This window comes from Tiliqua scincoides, chromosome 3 (assembly GCF_035046505.1).
Source record: "Tiliqua scincoides isolate rTilSci1 chromosome 3, rTilSci1.hap2, whole genome shotgun sequence".
Lineage (NCBI taxonomy): Eukaryota > Metazoa > Chordata > Lepidosauria > Squamata > Scincidae > Tiliqua > Tiliqua scincoides.
The window spans coordinates 157,613,865-157,628,946 of record NC_089823.1 but is presented as its reverse complement, the minus strand read 5'-3'; positions in this window follow the sequence as shown (position 1 = coordinate 157,628,946).

Genomic DNA, 15,082 nt, shown 5'->3' with positions numbered 1-15,082 from the left:
AGCGGGGAGGGAGGTGGGACCGGTAGAGCAATGCTGCACTGGATCCAGAGCCTTTGCATCAGGCTTGGCGCCTGACACGAAGGCTCTTACCTCAACGCCAAACTTTTGGTTGGGGGTGAATTGAGTAACCCCATTGCGGGGCTACCCCCTTTACCCGAGGGAAGGGGACGAAAGTGACCTTCTCCTGAGGTGCCGCCCACGGCTGCCGTGGGAGCACAGGATGTGGCGGCAGTCATTTTCAGTGCCGCCGCAGCTGCACACCACGGGAGCTCAGGACTGGGCTGTTTAATAGGTTACAATCTTCATGTCTGATGAGAGATTCATTTGGCTTGTTGGATCAGAAATTTTGCAGCCACGTTGTTTATGCATCTATAGCTTTCTATTTTACTTTTCAGCCTTTGATTCCCAAAGCAGCTTACAACTTAAGAAGAAAAAACAATAAATACTTTAAACATTCCACTTTTACAAAACAAAACCAACATCAGAACATACTCCTCAAAAGGGCAGTTACTGTTAGATCCCAGCTATTACACTTTTCAAACTGTTCAGGATTATATCATAATCCTATCATTGTACAATTCCCAAAGCGTCCCTTCCCAGTGCCTACTCATTTTTAAGCCTCATAGGGATGCTTGTTTAAGCCTGAAGTCTGAATGAAGAGAACTTCATTTTACTTCTTGATAGCATAATTGTAAAATAATTCCAATTGTGAAATTCTTAAGGGTATTTGCATTCCTTGTCTTTTGTGTGTTTTTTAAATGAGACTCCCAATTACAGCTAAATCACTGCGCAAATTGTGTGTACTACAAAAAGTGTGATTGAAGGAGTCCCAATTAGGACAAACAGAGGGTATAAATGATTAAACAGACCATTTAAAGGATCTCTGCCTCAAATTTATGAGAGTCTAATACTGTTTGAAAAACAGCTTTAAAAGATCAGTCATGTAATTACTGCCCTCTACTGCTAGATTTGGTAATGATGTGGATAAATAAGCTTTCTAGTGATGGCCTTGATCCAGTATTAAATACGCACACTGAATCATATTGTCAGCATGAGCATCAACCCACATCATTGGAGGGAGGGAGTGAAATCAGCACTCAACACCCCCCCTAAACAAATGATCTGACTTTGGTTGCATGTGCACAGGCAGTCTCAACTCCCCTTGGGAACTTTTCACCCTCTGAAATGGGCATATAGCACTTATTGGTACTAGGGGTACCAACCACTGAAGTGGCCTTTAGCACTGTTGGATCATCAGGAATGATCAGGTTGATCTCAGTGCAGTGAAGAGCTTCACACCTACTGATTTCTACCTATTAAAGCTGCCATTAAAGGCACAAGACCAGGGTAGGCCAAGTTTCCTGGTTCATTACTGGTTTTTGGTTACTCCTTAGCTTAAGAAATGTTGCTGTAATCTTCTGCTTTCCCTGAAAATAAGTTGAGATTTTCAAGTGTTCCAATCAATCACCTGAAAAGTCTCAAGGGGCTTTTGGCGTACTCAAAATGAAAATGTCAATCTAGCTTAAACGTTTTCTTTCTGACTACAACATGGAGTTCCCAAGGAGTACTACAAAGAGTTCACAAGTCAAAAAAAGGGGAAGGGGAAGAAGAATGTGGAAAGGTCCCATCAACAATGGGGAGACAAATGACAAATGGAGCAGTGTTTTCCTCTAGGTGAGCATGGAATTGACTACAAGCCTGAGGAGGTTTGCTTATATTGAAGAAAGTTTCAGCTGTCTGCTAGCCTTTCTCCTTTCCCCATATGAAGACTTTTGAGGCTAGGACAGAACTAGCAGGGACAGCATGCCAGCAACAGGAGCACTCATTTACAGTCTAAGGGCCCAATCCTATGCAAATTCCCAGCACTGATGTGCTGCATCCTGCAGTAGGGGTGGTCACAGTGACCTCCTAGGTAAGGGAATGCTTGTTCCCTTACCTTGGGGTTGTATTGCAGGTACAACAGTGCTGGAAAGTTGGATGGGCCCTAAATCTGTTTTTCAGAGAGTCTGTTACCATTTCAGCAGAATACCTAGCATTCACTAGTGGAGGAGATTTTTACGAGTTTGTATCACTCCCTCAAGTGTAGATTAAAACAATGTAAGTACTGGAGCCAAATGGTCATGAGATATGATGTATATCAGATAACCACAGTGCCAAGTCCCAACAGCAGTAATTACTAGTACAGTTGGTTCTCCTGATCCTTGGGCTTGGCATTCTTGGATTTGAATATCCACAGATACGGAACCTGTGCTGCAGAAGGCCCCCTGGACACATCCAGAAGTCACCAACATGAACCAGAAGTGTCCTCCAGTTGTGTCCAGGAGGTCTTCTGGGGAGGCCAGTGTGATAGCCCAATGTGGCCTCCAGGTAACTTTTTACAGCACTGGCGCCCTGCCCCTCCATGGATTTCAGTATCCACAGATTTTGGTACCTGCGGGTGGCTGTGAAATCTTTTGTGGATACTAAGGGCTCACTGTAACAAAGTCCTTCTCGAGATGCTAAATTTTATTAACCCTGTAATGTGATGGGGTTAGGGGCATGACACGAAAAGGATTTTCTTTTAAAAATCTATTACACGGCACGCTTGAAGTAGTAGGTTTCTATCTGAATTCCTTCAAACGTGGGCCTCAGGATTAGGCTATATACTATTGTCTTGTGTAGCATAAGTACCTACACATTGCAGACATTGTTTAGGATTGTTGGCAACCTTCAGTCTCGGAAGACTATGGTATGGCGCTCTGGATGGTGGTTCTGGCACAGCGTCTAGTGTGGCTGAAAAGGCCGATTCGGGAGTGACAATCCCTTCCACACTGGGAGCAAGTGTGGAAGTAATGTCTAGTCTAGTGTGGAAGTAATGTCTAGTGCAGACATTACTAGAAATAATAGGTTCTAGTGAATATTTTCTTCATATATGGCTGAATGTGATGTATACTGCAGTGCAACAGGAGCAGGGGCTATTCATGGAGTTCTGCTAATACTTCATTTAGAAAAGCTAACTGTGTATTGATTAAATAGTCCTTTATCATAGAATTATAGAGTTGGACTGGACCCACAAGGTCATCTAGTCCAATTCTCTGCCTGTAACAATAAATCCTACCTAGAGCATCTCCAGCAGGTGTTTGTCAAGCCTCTGCTTGAAGAATTCCATGAGGGAGAATCCACCGCTTCCCACAACAATCTGTTCCACTGCCTTTACTTTTCTTCCTGATGTCCAACCGGAATCTCCTCTCTTGCAATTTGTACCCATTTTATCTAGTTCTACTCTCGGAGGCCGCTGAAAACAAATGTGTTCCTTCTTGCATAGAACAGCCCTTCAGGTATTTGAAGAGAACTTTCATATCCCCTCTCAACCTTCTCTTCTCCTGGCCTGATCATGCCTGATAAACAGGCCACTTGATCAGTTGTGATTTTGCAGCAGTCAGTGGTCAGACTGGCCATTGCCCATTTTTAGGTTATAAGACTATAGCAGTGGTTAGAAATGGCTTGGATTCTGCACAGTGGAGAAAAAAATTAGAGGGAACATTGGTTGTAGGGTGGCTTTACCTGACTTGTATGGCCCCTATTTAAGTGGTGTGTGTGTTTGTGTTAATGTCTGATTCTGTGTGTGCGAGTGCTGCATTTTGAGATCTCCCTTTTCATCCCTACTAACAATACATGCTCAGATTTTAGTGAATTCATTCCTGCTAGGCTGAAAATATATGTTTAAGTCCCAACTGTAAAGGCAGTCGCTTGAAAGGTGACCGAAATTTAATATTTTTTGCTAATAAATTGTGTTAGTATTGATTCTGAAGGATATGCACTTGAAATTGGAACTAGGATGTTCTTGGTAAATAGCCAATGAAAAAATGGTTACAAATTCCAAAAACATCATACTGTGATAGATGTGTCTCTTTCAAGCATTTCACAGTGCATAGATCAATACCCTATGATTTTTAAGAGTTACTTTCCCATTGCCATTTATGTCTTGATAATTAATGGAGTTATGATCAGTGCATGATCTAAAACTGAAAGCAGCCAAAGACTGGAATGGAGGGAAGATCTGATTTTTACATTAGGTATCAGTTATGGGAGGCTGGTGGAAGAGAAATAATGTTAGTTATTTTAATGTTGTATTGCATTTTATCTGTATGGCAGAGATGTATTTTAGCTATTTTTACATTTTGGATTAAACAAATGCAATCTACATACATTATGACAGAGGTCATGTCGTCTATTCCTTCAGCTACTTTGGAGGAGCTGATTGGTTTCATTTTCCGTAGTTTTAATTAACCGTTAACTGATCAGAATTATTGCTGCTTGCATGTCATTCCTTCATTTTTTTGTATTCACTCCCATTAAATGTTCTGCTTCTGTTTTTGCAAGAAAACATGTTGATCTTCCAGAGCAGCATGGGCATTAGACAGTTGAAACGGGCAGCTGTACAAGTTAAATGGGATAATTATGAAATTGTTGTCACACAGGTCACCTGGGGAAGACGCGTGGCACAGCTGATACACTGGTGATTTCCCAGAACCCGCATTATGTTCTGCTCCATCAGTTTCTTCCATAAGAACCTATTATTCTGCCAGCTGCAGAGGCAGACAGTCATAAATCATGCACTTAGAAAACTTCTTCTCAACAAGACGATGATGCAGAAGCAATGATGACAGTATTTTTTAAGCAAAGGGGCTTGAATACCCAGGCACTTCCCAAGACAGGCAAAGAACTCAATGGAAAAGCATGCATGAGAGATAGAAGTATGTGCATGTGATGTTCATGACCTGCACTTTATTTCATAGGCTACATTTAAAGTAAGGAGCTTATGCAGAACTGGCAGTAGACCAACAGCGCAATCCTGTTGAATCCCCCACTGTTGGAGCAATGCCACTGGAGCACACTGTGTGTGTGTGTGTGTGTGTGTGTGTGTGTGGAGCCTCAAAGGTCTCTTCTGGATAAGGGAACATTTGCCTTCATTGCCCTGCTGGGTCTACTTGGCTCTGCACCAGCTATATAGCTTGGAATGCGGATCAAAGCCAGGAAGGAGAATAGGATATCAGCAGCACCACTTTTGCTGATATAATCCTCTTCCCGTCCTTGATCGTCCTCCTCCCAGCCCTGGTCTCCTACTCATTCCTCCCTCCCCTCCCCCCCGTTCCACCCACTCCCATGTTCCTCCTGACTCCCCTGCACTGACTTGTCGGCACTGGGTCTCCTGTCCAGGCCACTGGTGTGTGGCCATGGCTGCTCATCACTTGTAGCAGTGACCTAGCCATGCTGAATGGCTCATCATGTTTTACAAAAGCCAAAAAGGAACTTGTGATGCTGGAATGCTATTTCTGGCAGCACAAGGCCCTCATAGGATCAGGCTGCAAGGCACTTACAAACTTTCTAGCAAAGCTGCCCCTACAAATTTTGCCGTACCACACTAAACTTATCAACCAGCACCATATCTGTCTGACTCTTCTATGCATGACTTCACAGGGGATCATCATAGGTCTCCAACAGGGGATGGATAACTTTGGGATATTTCCCATTCCCCACCTGAAGTCTAGGAAGATCACAACATAACCTCTGAATAGTTGACAATGACATTGGCCCAGGCAGCCACCAAGAACTTGAAGTAGACAACTCAGGAAGGGTTCCACCAACTTTGAGCTAGGTGGATTAAAAAACTCAATATCAGAAACATACCACTGTTTTTTAAGTCATGCTACATAAAGTATTGGCAGGTTGACTGAGAGTACAATCCTATCCACACTTACTTGGGAGCAAGCTCTATTGACCGTTATACCTCTGAGTAGGCATGCATAGGACTGGGCAGTTAATATTGGTAAAATGAGAAGACGTATATTATTATTATTATTAACAGTATTTATATACTGCTTTTCAACTAAAAGTTCACAAAGCGGTTTACATAGAAAAATCAAATAACTAAATGGCTCCTTGTCCCAAAAGGGCTCACAATCTAAAAAAATGCAAATGAATACCAGCAGACAGCCACTAGAACAGACAGTGCTGGGGTGAGGTGCACCAGTTACTCTCCCCCTGCTAAAAAAAAGGAGCACCCACTTGAAAAAGTGCCTCTTACCCAATTAGCAGGGGTATACAGAGACAAAGTCTACTTTCTATTTATAAAGGAACAAAATTTATTTTCAAAAATATGTTTCCAAAAAATCTCTTGCTTTTCCATCAGCCTCAGTAAATATGATCCAGAGAAGCAACACAGCTGAAGCTGCCTGGGCCTCTTAGACTCACAAGTAGATCCCACAGAAACCATAACAGCAAGATTGGAGCCAGGCAAGTCAACACTCAGTTGCCACTGGTAAGAACAGAAGTTCCAGGGCTGGGTATCTGGGCCTTATTAACTTCCAAACTTGAGAGGTTCTGATGAGTTTGCCTGCTACATGATTAATGCATGCAGGCAAATGTTACCACTACATTATTTAATGAATTACAGTGAGGAACTTGCAAGGGAAGAAGCCTGCTTTAGTACTTTGTATGTTCTCCAGCAGGCAACTTTGCAATTCAGCTGAGGGTAAGGATGAGACACTGTTTTTCTAAGGAAGAGTATGTCTCTGTGTAGCCTGTCACCAACCAAACTGCAAACTGCCCAGCACAAGTGGAAACGGAAGCCAATTCACTACCTCTGTAAACATAAAACTTCATCTCAGTGGTATAAAATTAGGAAGCGCTGCAAGCCAGTTCTGTAACAGCAGGATTAATTACACCAAGGAAGGAAGGATTTCAGTTTAAAAAATAAGAACAGCAGTGGCCTTCATACATGTTAACCCAATAATGTCCCACACTCTCATACTTCCATATAACATCCTCTTCCCCATATCTCTGGTGTGTTTTTTGGGAAAGGAAGTGCAATAAACCTGTCTGCTTTGCCTAACAGGGAAGAGAATTCATTAAGGCCCTTTAAGCACCAGTCACTGCATGGATCTATACTGGAATCTCTTAACATTCTTCCAGTGCTTACAACTGTGTATATTTTTCTTTTTCCTACAGCACACTGACTTCTATGGTCCTCTCTATGGTCTTCACCTCTTGTGATGTCACTTCTGGCTTCGAAGAGACTCTTCCAGGCTCTGCAGCTCTGTTTCTAGGGCAATTGTCTGTGTATCAAATTGTCTGTCCCTCTTCCAGTGGAGGAGGAAGAAGAACCGACAATTCCTTACTATAGACAGTTGCCCTAGAAACAGAGCTGCAGAACCCAGAAGAATTTTTCAGTGATTTTCAACTGCTGTGCTCCAAACAGCAGTGTGTCCTGTGGCACACTTGTGGACCTTTCACAGTACACCAGTTGAAAACCCATGGCTTAAAACCACCATTTACTAGCCACTTGGCTAGTAAACAATGGTATACTCATAAATAGGAGATTAAGGGCCCAATTCTATCCAGCTTTCTAGTGCCGGTGCAGCCGCAATGCAGCCTTGAGGAAAGGGAACAAAAGCTCCCTTACCTGGAGGAAGCCTCCATGATTGCACCCACACTGCAGCATGCAGCGCATGCCCCATTGACATGGCTGCACTGGTGCTGAAAAATTGGATTGGATTTGGCCCTAAGCGTGCAATCCTAACCTTCAGGCTGCCACAAGCCACCACAGGAGTCAGGAGGCCGGTGCACAGATGTGTGCTGGTCTCTGGACAGTGTCCCTGGTTATTGTAAAGAGAAGTGTAGTTGTGGTGTGAGAAACAGAGTGCCATCCTATTGTTCAGCCGCACTGAAATAAATGTAATTCATTGAAACACAAATAATTGCATACTTAACTGCAATGGGCTGGGGAAGGGGGCTGGGGATGATGAAAGCCAGTTGATGATGAAAGCCAGTTGTCTTAAACCCTGGTCTGGAATTTTAATACAGGGGGCCTGTGTCTGTCACAGCATATTAATCAGATTGCAAAGAAGCTACTGAAGTACATGTATATCTCAACACATATGCACTCACCCACCTATAATATTACTACCTTGGAAACACAACTTGAGAATTGGAAAGGCTTATAAAAATAAGAAAGCAGTGCTGAACCTTGAATAAATAGGAACCACTTGGTTAAATTTAATCTGGGGCAGAGGACGGGCAAGAGGAGGAACATACTTCCTGAGAGCCCAAAAAAAGATGAGGAGCCTGTTTGTTTTTAATTTAAAAAGTCGACCCAAATGACCCAGCTGGTAAGACCTTTTATGGCCAAAAATGATGCTTTTCTCATGACTGGTTTCAGCTGTTGCACAAAACTAGTTGTCAATTTTGTTTTGACAGATCAGTTACGAAATCTCTTACAGAGACCAACTCATTTTTATAGAACAATCTGTGACATCACAGATAGCAACTGCCTCCTTTTTATCGTTCTAATAAGTTGTAAGGTCCCAGGCACAATGGTTTTAACAGAATGATAAAAATAAAAAATACAGTCATGCTTAAATAGGAACCTAAAATTAGAAACTAGTCAGTCATTGTCCTTGTAGGAACACAATGTTCCTATTACATGTGTTTCTCTGTATTGCAGGTTATTCCCTTGTCTTATAGTGACCTCTCCTGGAAACTAAGAGTACTGCTACCAACTATAAAATTGCATTTTAAAAAAACAATCATCACCACTATGTTTTTTTTTAGTTCACTTTATACTATTTATTCCTTTTTAAAGACAACCTTTCCCCCCACACTGTGGTCACCCAAGGTGACTAGGGGCGAGCAGATTCTCTGTGCTGTTATGCATGAGCTGAACTTGCTGGTTTTGCATTGCATTTGTAAAAAATGGCACACACATTCATCACCAGCAAGAACCCGCTATAATTCTGATGGTTGTATTGAACTGGTCCATATGGCAGATCAACTGAGGATTTTTCTGCTTTTCTTTCAATGAATTTTTTTAGTTATTCATTTAATTTCCTTAATGAATTTATATCCCACTGTTCTCCCGGTATGGGCACTTAAGGCAGCTTACAAGAGTTAAAAACATAATAATGCAACAATATAACATTATAAACACGGAAAAGAAAGAACATATGAACCAAGCTAACACCAGGGTATGACTTGCTCTAAGAACAGTTGCAAAAAAGCATCTTGCTCAGCTATTAAAAATGTAAACACTGCACATGCAGAAATATAACTAATAATTTGCAAGAAATAAACCAACTGATGTATAGTTTAGCAGCAGTAACAACACAAGAGCTCAGGTGTAAGATAAAGAGACCTGCAAAAAAAGAAGATAGTGAATCACTTAAATGGAAGACTAGACTGGAAAATAAAATTGCCAGGCTAAGATCATATGCTAGCAAATTGAAAGATATGAAAGACAAGAAGTTGAAGAAGGAAAATATCAAACAGTATCTAATCCAAAAATATCATCTAGATTCAAGGAGAATTGCAGAAGTACTGGAAATTGTGAAACAGCAAATATCAGCAGTGTCAAAAAAGATTAGCAGATACAAAGCCAGTATAGCACAATATACATAGGTAGAATCTCCAGTTCAATCAAAAATGCTTCTCTCAATACATAGATGGAGAAACTGCAAGAAACACAGAAACACCAAATAAAGAAGAAACTTTGAAAGCCTGGGAAAAATTATGGGACGCTCCAGCAGATTACAACAAAAAAGCAGGCTAGATAAACAAGGTTGGAAAAATGTAGTCAACAGAAGCAAGATTTGAAAATGACACCCAAATTAATGAGTAAAAGAGTAAAGAAAATTAAAAATTGAATTGCACCAGGTGATGATGAGCTGCATGGCTTTTTGCTTAAACATCTAACAAGCCTCCATCAGCACCTAGCAAAACAATTTAATCACATTTTGCAAGGAGGCAATTTTGGACAATGGTTAATAACTGGCAAAACTCACCTCATCATAAAAGATCCAGCAAAAGGTGCAGTTCCAAATAATTATAGATCAATAACCTGTCTGCCAACCATGTTTAAATTATTAACTGGTATAATAGCAGATGAAATAACGCAACACTTTTTAGTCAATAAGCAGCTTCCAATTGAGCAGAAAGGAAATTGCCCAAACACCAGAGGCACGAAAGAACAATTGCTGATTGACAAAATGATTTTAGAAAATAGCAAAAAGAGAAAAACAAATCTAAATGTTGCATGGATTGATTACAAGAAGGCCTTCGACTCATTGCCTCATGCTTGGATGTTAAAATGTTTAGAAATAACAGGTGTCAGCAAAAATATTCAAAATAGAGGCAAAAATTTTAAAAAAGGCAAAAATAGGCCTTTTTAACATCTTTTCAACATCTTTTAATATTTTTTACAGGCCTGATTCTTTTATGATTTGCTGCTCTATGCTCTTTTTACCTGACTGCTTTTTATCTGACTGCTGTTTTTATGATACGTGTTAATATGCTTTTATCTTTTCTAAATTATGTTTTTAATCTGTTTTAACCTGTTGTAAGCCGCCTTGAATCCCTTTGGGGAGAAAGGCAGGGTAAAAATAAAGTTGTTATTATTTATTATTATTACACAATTAATAATCAATGGTGAGACTCTTGGTCAAGTAAACATCAGGAGAAGCATCTTCCAAGGGGACTCACTATTGCCTCTGCTGTTTGTTATTGCCATGAATTCACTTTCACAAATATTAAATCAAACAGACCTCAGATACCAAACATCAAAAACATCAAATAAAATAAATCATCTGCTCCACATGAGTAATTTGAAATTGTATGGAAAGTCCAGTGTGAAGCAGAATCACTAATAAACACTGTTCGTAATGAGATTGCAATGGAGATTGGACTAGATACGTGTGCTGCCTTAATGAATAGAGGGAAAATAATAAAAACTGAAGGAATAGAATTGCCCAGTGGAAAAAATATTAAGAACTTGGATAAGAAAGAACATTATAAATATCTGGGCATACTTCAGGCCGATAACATCAAACATATTGAAATTAAAAGGAAAATTGAAAGTGAATACATCAGAAGAGACAAAAAATCCTAAAGTCCAAACTTAATGGTGGGAACACTATACAAGCCATAAACAGCTTGGCTATAACCATCATTAGATATACTGCAGGAATAGTATGCTGGACACAGGCAGAGCTAGATCGTAGGACCAGGAAGATAATGACCATCAGCCATGCTCTGCAGCCTCGTAGCGATGTGGACAGACGGTATCTCCCTCACAGCTCAGGTGGAAGAGGAATGCTGCAAGTCCATCAAATGGTAGAGGAAGAAAAAAAGGCCTTGAAGAATATAAAAAGGATAGCCAAGAGGATGCACTTAAAATGGTTAACGATGAGAAATTATTAAATACCAACGAAAGCAGGCTTATAAAAAAGAGCAAATAAAGAACAGAGCAGAAAGGTGGGGAAATTAGCCACTGCACTACAATATTTGCAAGACATTACTGGAAAAACAAATCACCAAGACCTGGCAGTGGCTCCAAAAAGGTAACTTGAAGAAAGAAACAGAGGGTCTAATAATGGCTGCACAAGGGCAGGCATTAAGAACAAATGTAGTAAGAGCAAAAGTAGAAAAAACAATAACAAACAGCAAGTGTCGTCTCTGCAAAGAAGCTGATGAAACAGTGGACCACCTAATCAGTTGCTGTAAAAACATTGCACAGACAGGCTACAAGCAAAGGCATGACAAGGTAGCAACAATGATACACTGGAACATCTGTAAGAAATACAAGCTACCTGCAGGCAGAAACTGGTGGGACCACAAAATTGAAAAAGTTGTTGGAAAATGAAGATGCCAAAATATTATGGGATTTCCGACTACAGACAGACAAACATCTGTCGCACAATACACCAGACATAACTGTAGTCGAGAAGAAAGAAAAACAAGTCAAAATCATCGATATAGCAATACCAGGGGATAGCTGAGTGGAAGAAAAAGAGCTGGAAAAAATAACAAAATGCAAAGATTTACAAGTAGAAATTGAAAGCCTGTGGCAGAAGGAGACCAAAGTAGTTTATCATTATTATTATTGTTATTATTATTATTATTATTTAATAATGATGATGATGATGTCATGCTGGGTGGAATTGGACGTGTGTGCCCTAACTTTTAATCACATAACAGGAGGAGCTAGAGAACAGTATCATCTGATCTCTAACTCAAGGTGTCATATGGCTATTCTGTACTATAGCTATTCTGCACCTCTGCCTGGGCTGTTTCAGTTTCTTTTCTGTCTGAAAATCTTCAATCCTCTATTAACCTCTCCAGACTTTCTTCTTCTGAAGCTCCTTGGAAAGTCCATGGTACTAAAAAGTTTGGAAACCACTGCCTTAAAGGGTTATACTGCAGGCTGCCAACAAGAGGATTGGGTCACATGGATGGGTAAACTGTGACACACTGTTAATTCTTTTTTGCTATCGATACTTTTCTGCCTAATCCTATCTCCCACCATTACTGATGATGTAGTCATGCTGACAGAGTTAGCACTGCATTCAGTGGTGAGGAAGTAATCAGGAGGCCTGCTGGAGGTAAGTAAAAATCTATATACATCTGTGTAGGCCTCTTGGTGGCCTATGGATATCCTTGCACTCACACTAGCTAAATATCTGGCAGAAGTCCTAGGAGACAAAAGAGGTGGGGCAGGGTGGTTTGGTAAAGAGTGGATAGGATCCTATTGCACACTGGAGCTGCTAAGATCCACCCATACCTCCCTTCTTTTCTCTCTGATCTCCTAGCTCCCCACTGTGAATTTTCACAGCCGTCCCCCCCCCCTCCATGACACATCCCTCCCAACTTACCAATAAGGGAGGATCCTCCGGAAGCTGCTTCCAAATGAACCACATCTCTCTCACCATTTTTGGTAAGGGCCTGGAAGCATCCAATAGTGGTCTGACTTTTGCTCCTCCACAAAGTGCCTTCAGCTGCCAGACAGGAGTTCGAGCAGCAAAAGGCCCAAATAAGATTGGACCCTTCATTGTACATTCAAAGTCAAACACATGCAGAAAAAAATTCAACAAACATAAACAAAAATAAATAGAAAACACTGTCAATAAGGAACTAGCTATCCACCCACCATCTTACAACAATCAGACATGTCTCAAAAAAGACTTGCTCTGTTTGTTTTGAAGTGGCAAAATATTCATAAAAAGGACTAAGCAACCAGAGACTAACTTTCTCACCACAGTTCAGTTTGCCCATCTGAATTATCCGGCCAAGGTGACAGGAGAAATCACACGTAAAGTTCAGTCTGTGATAAAATATGGGGTAAAGTGTTGACTGCACCCACCATACAACATTCTTGCTTTCAGGTTATTTCCTGTAAGTTTCTTCAGAAGATGCCCGAGAACATTCATTGTGGGCAGTTAAACTGATGAGCAATGCCCTCTACCTGAGGGTCACACTGCATGTTACATGAAAAGCGGTCAAAGAGCCCCAAGAATCAGAACCATGGATGGAAGGAGGAAGGGCTTTTTCCCTTTCCTCCATGACACTCTATCCCGATTAGGATAATTCCCTATGGCTACTATTTGCCCAATTGATTCCTGTGGGAGATTCCTACCTGAGCTATGCAGCTATGGGGAAGTCAAATCCAGATCGGAGCAGGGACAAAAAGTTTTAAAAACAACAAGGTTTTTAAAAACTACAAACTCTCTTCTCACAAAATACTCTTGACATGGATTAAACCTCCCATAGCTGCAATTTAGTGTAAAACTGCTGCTGTCATTGATTTATGGTTATTTTATACTTTTGGGGGGAAAAAATATGCAGGGCCAAGCTACACATTTAATGTAACATATCATTTGACTCTGAAAAGATGCCACGTCATGAAAGTTACTTCAATCAATCAATCATTGTCAAAATCCATGTTAATTTATTATAATCCTATACATTAATCTTCCCACTACCTGAAAATAATTCAATAAAGAGAGTTGTGACACATGAACTGTGAAACTTCTTGTCCTCTGTCTATAATCGATAGATGTTATTCAGGGTCAGTTGAAGAAGGAGGTCAACTGAACTCAGGGCTAGATTCTAATATGACATTATAAATGCAAGTACAGCCTCAATTACTGTATGAAAATTATTTCCATGAGAAGGAATGGACAATAATGCTGATAAAGAGCAACTGGGATTTTTTTTCTGTGAAGTATGAAGTACATTCAAAAGATTCCAGATTTTTGATACATGTAAAAAAAACCCAGACTTTTAGTGGTCTTCCTAGATTAAGTTAATTTCACCCATTACAACAACTAGTCAGTAAAATATAATAATTAATACTAATTGGCTGTCCAATCCTATTCCCCCCCCCCAACTGACAGCCCAATCCTAGCCATACTTTCCTGGGAGTAAGCCCCATTGACTGTAATGGGGCTTACTTCTGAGTAGACATGCCTAGGATTGGGCTCTGAAATGGCTACTACTACTTCCTGCTTGGGGGGGGGCAGTCCTGGATGTCTCCTCTGGGTAAGGGAACAATTGTTTCCTGAGACAGGGGACCTGCAATAAGAATTCTAAGATGAGGGTTAACAGATTATCTTGTCATATATGTAGTGGGGGCAGCAGGTTGTGCAAACAGCTCCCTTTGTGTACACAGTGCCCTTTCTCAATAGTTCCCATCATTACAGTTTGTGTGTGCTCATGTGCAATATGCACACAACATGAGGCTAGAGAGTTACTGTGTGTCCAGTCATCTGAGTTCTGGACTCCCTGGAAGGAGTTTTAGTATAGGGGTTGATGTGCTGTGATTTACTGCCAAGTGTAGCCTGTACCCTGTGCAAAACTGGGTAGGGTGGAGTGGGTGGCAAGAGTTGAGATCGCCTTGTATTTTTTTTTTCCTTCCCCATGTTTTCCTATGGTTTTTTTTTATTTGTATGCCAGTTTTAACGACACCATACAATTTTACTGACATTTGGGGCACTTCTGTCCTCTGAAGGACATTTAGGATAGTGCATACATTGACTTCATCTTGTCCCACCCGTGCCCTGCCCGTGTCTCTTCCTGTTTGGGGATTATTCAGGCGGGAGTTGTGCCAGCATCAGCCACAAGTTGGAGTAGTGTTGCAAAGGTGTCTGAAATGCTTCTTTTGGTGGGGCTGGGTTACAATTGTAGGGTTGTCATTGTGTGGCATTTGATGTCATGTGCCATATCCCATGCTCCTCGGATTGAAAACACATATATGCAACAATTGTAGTCATTA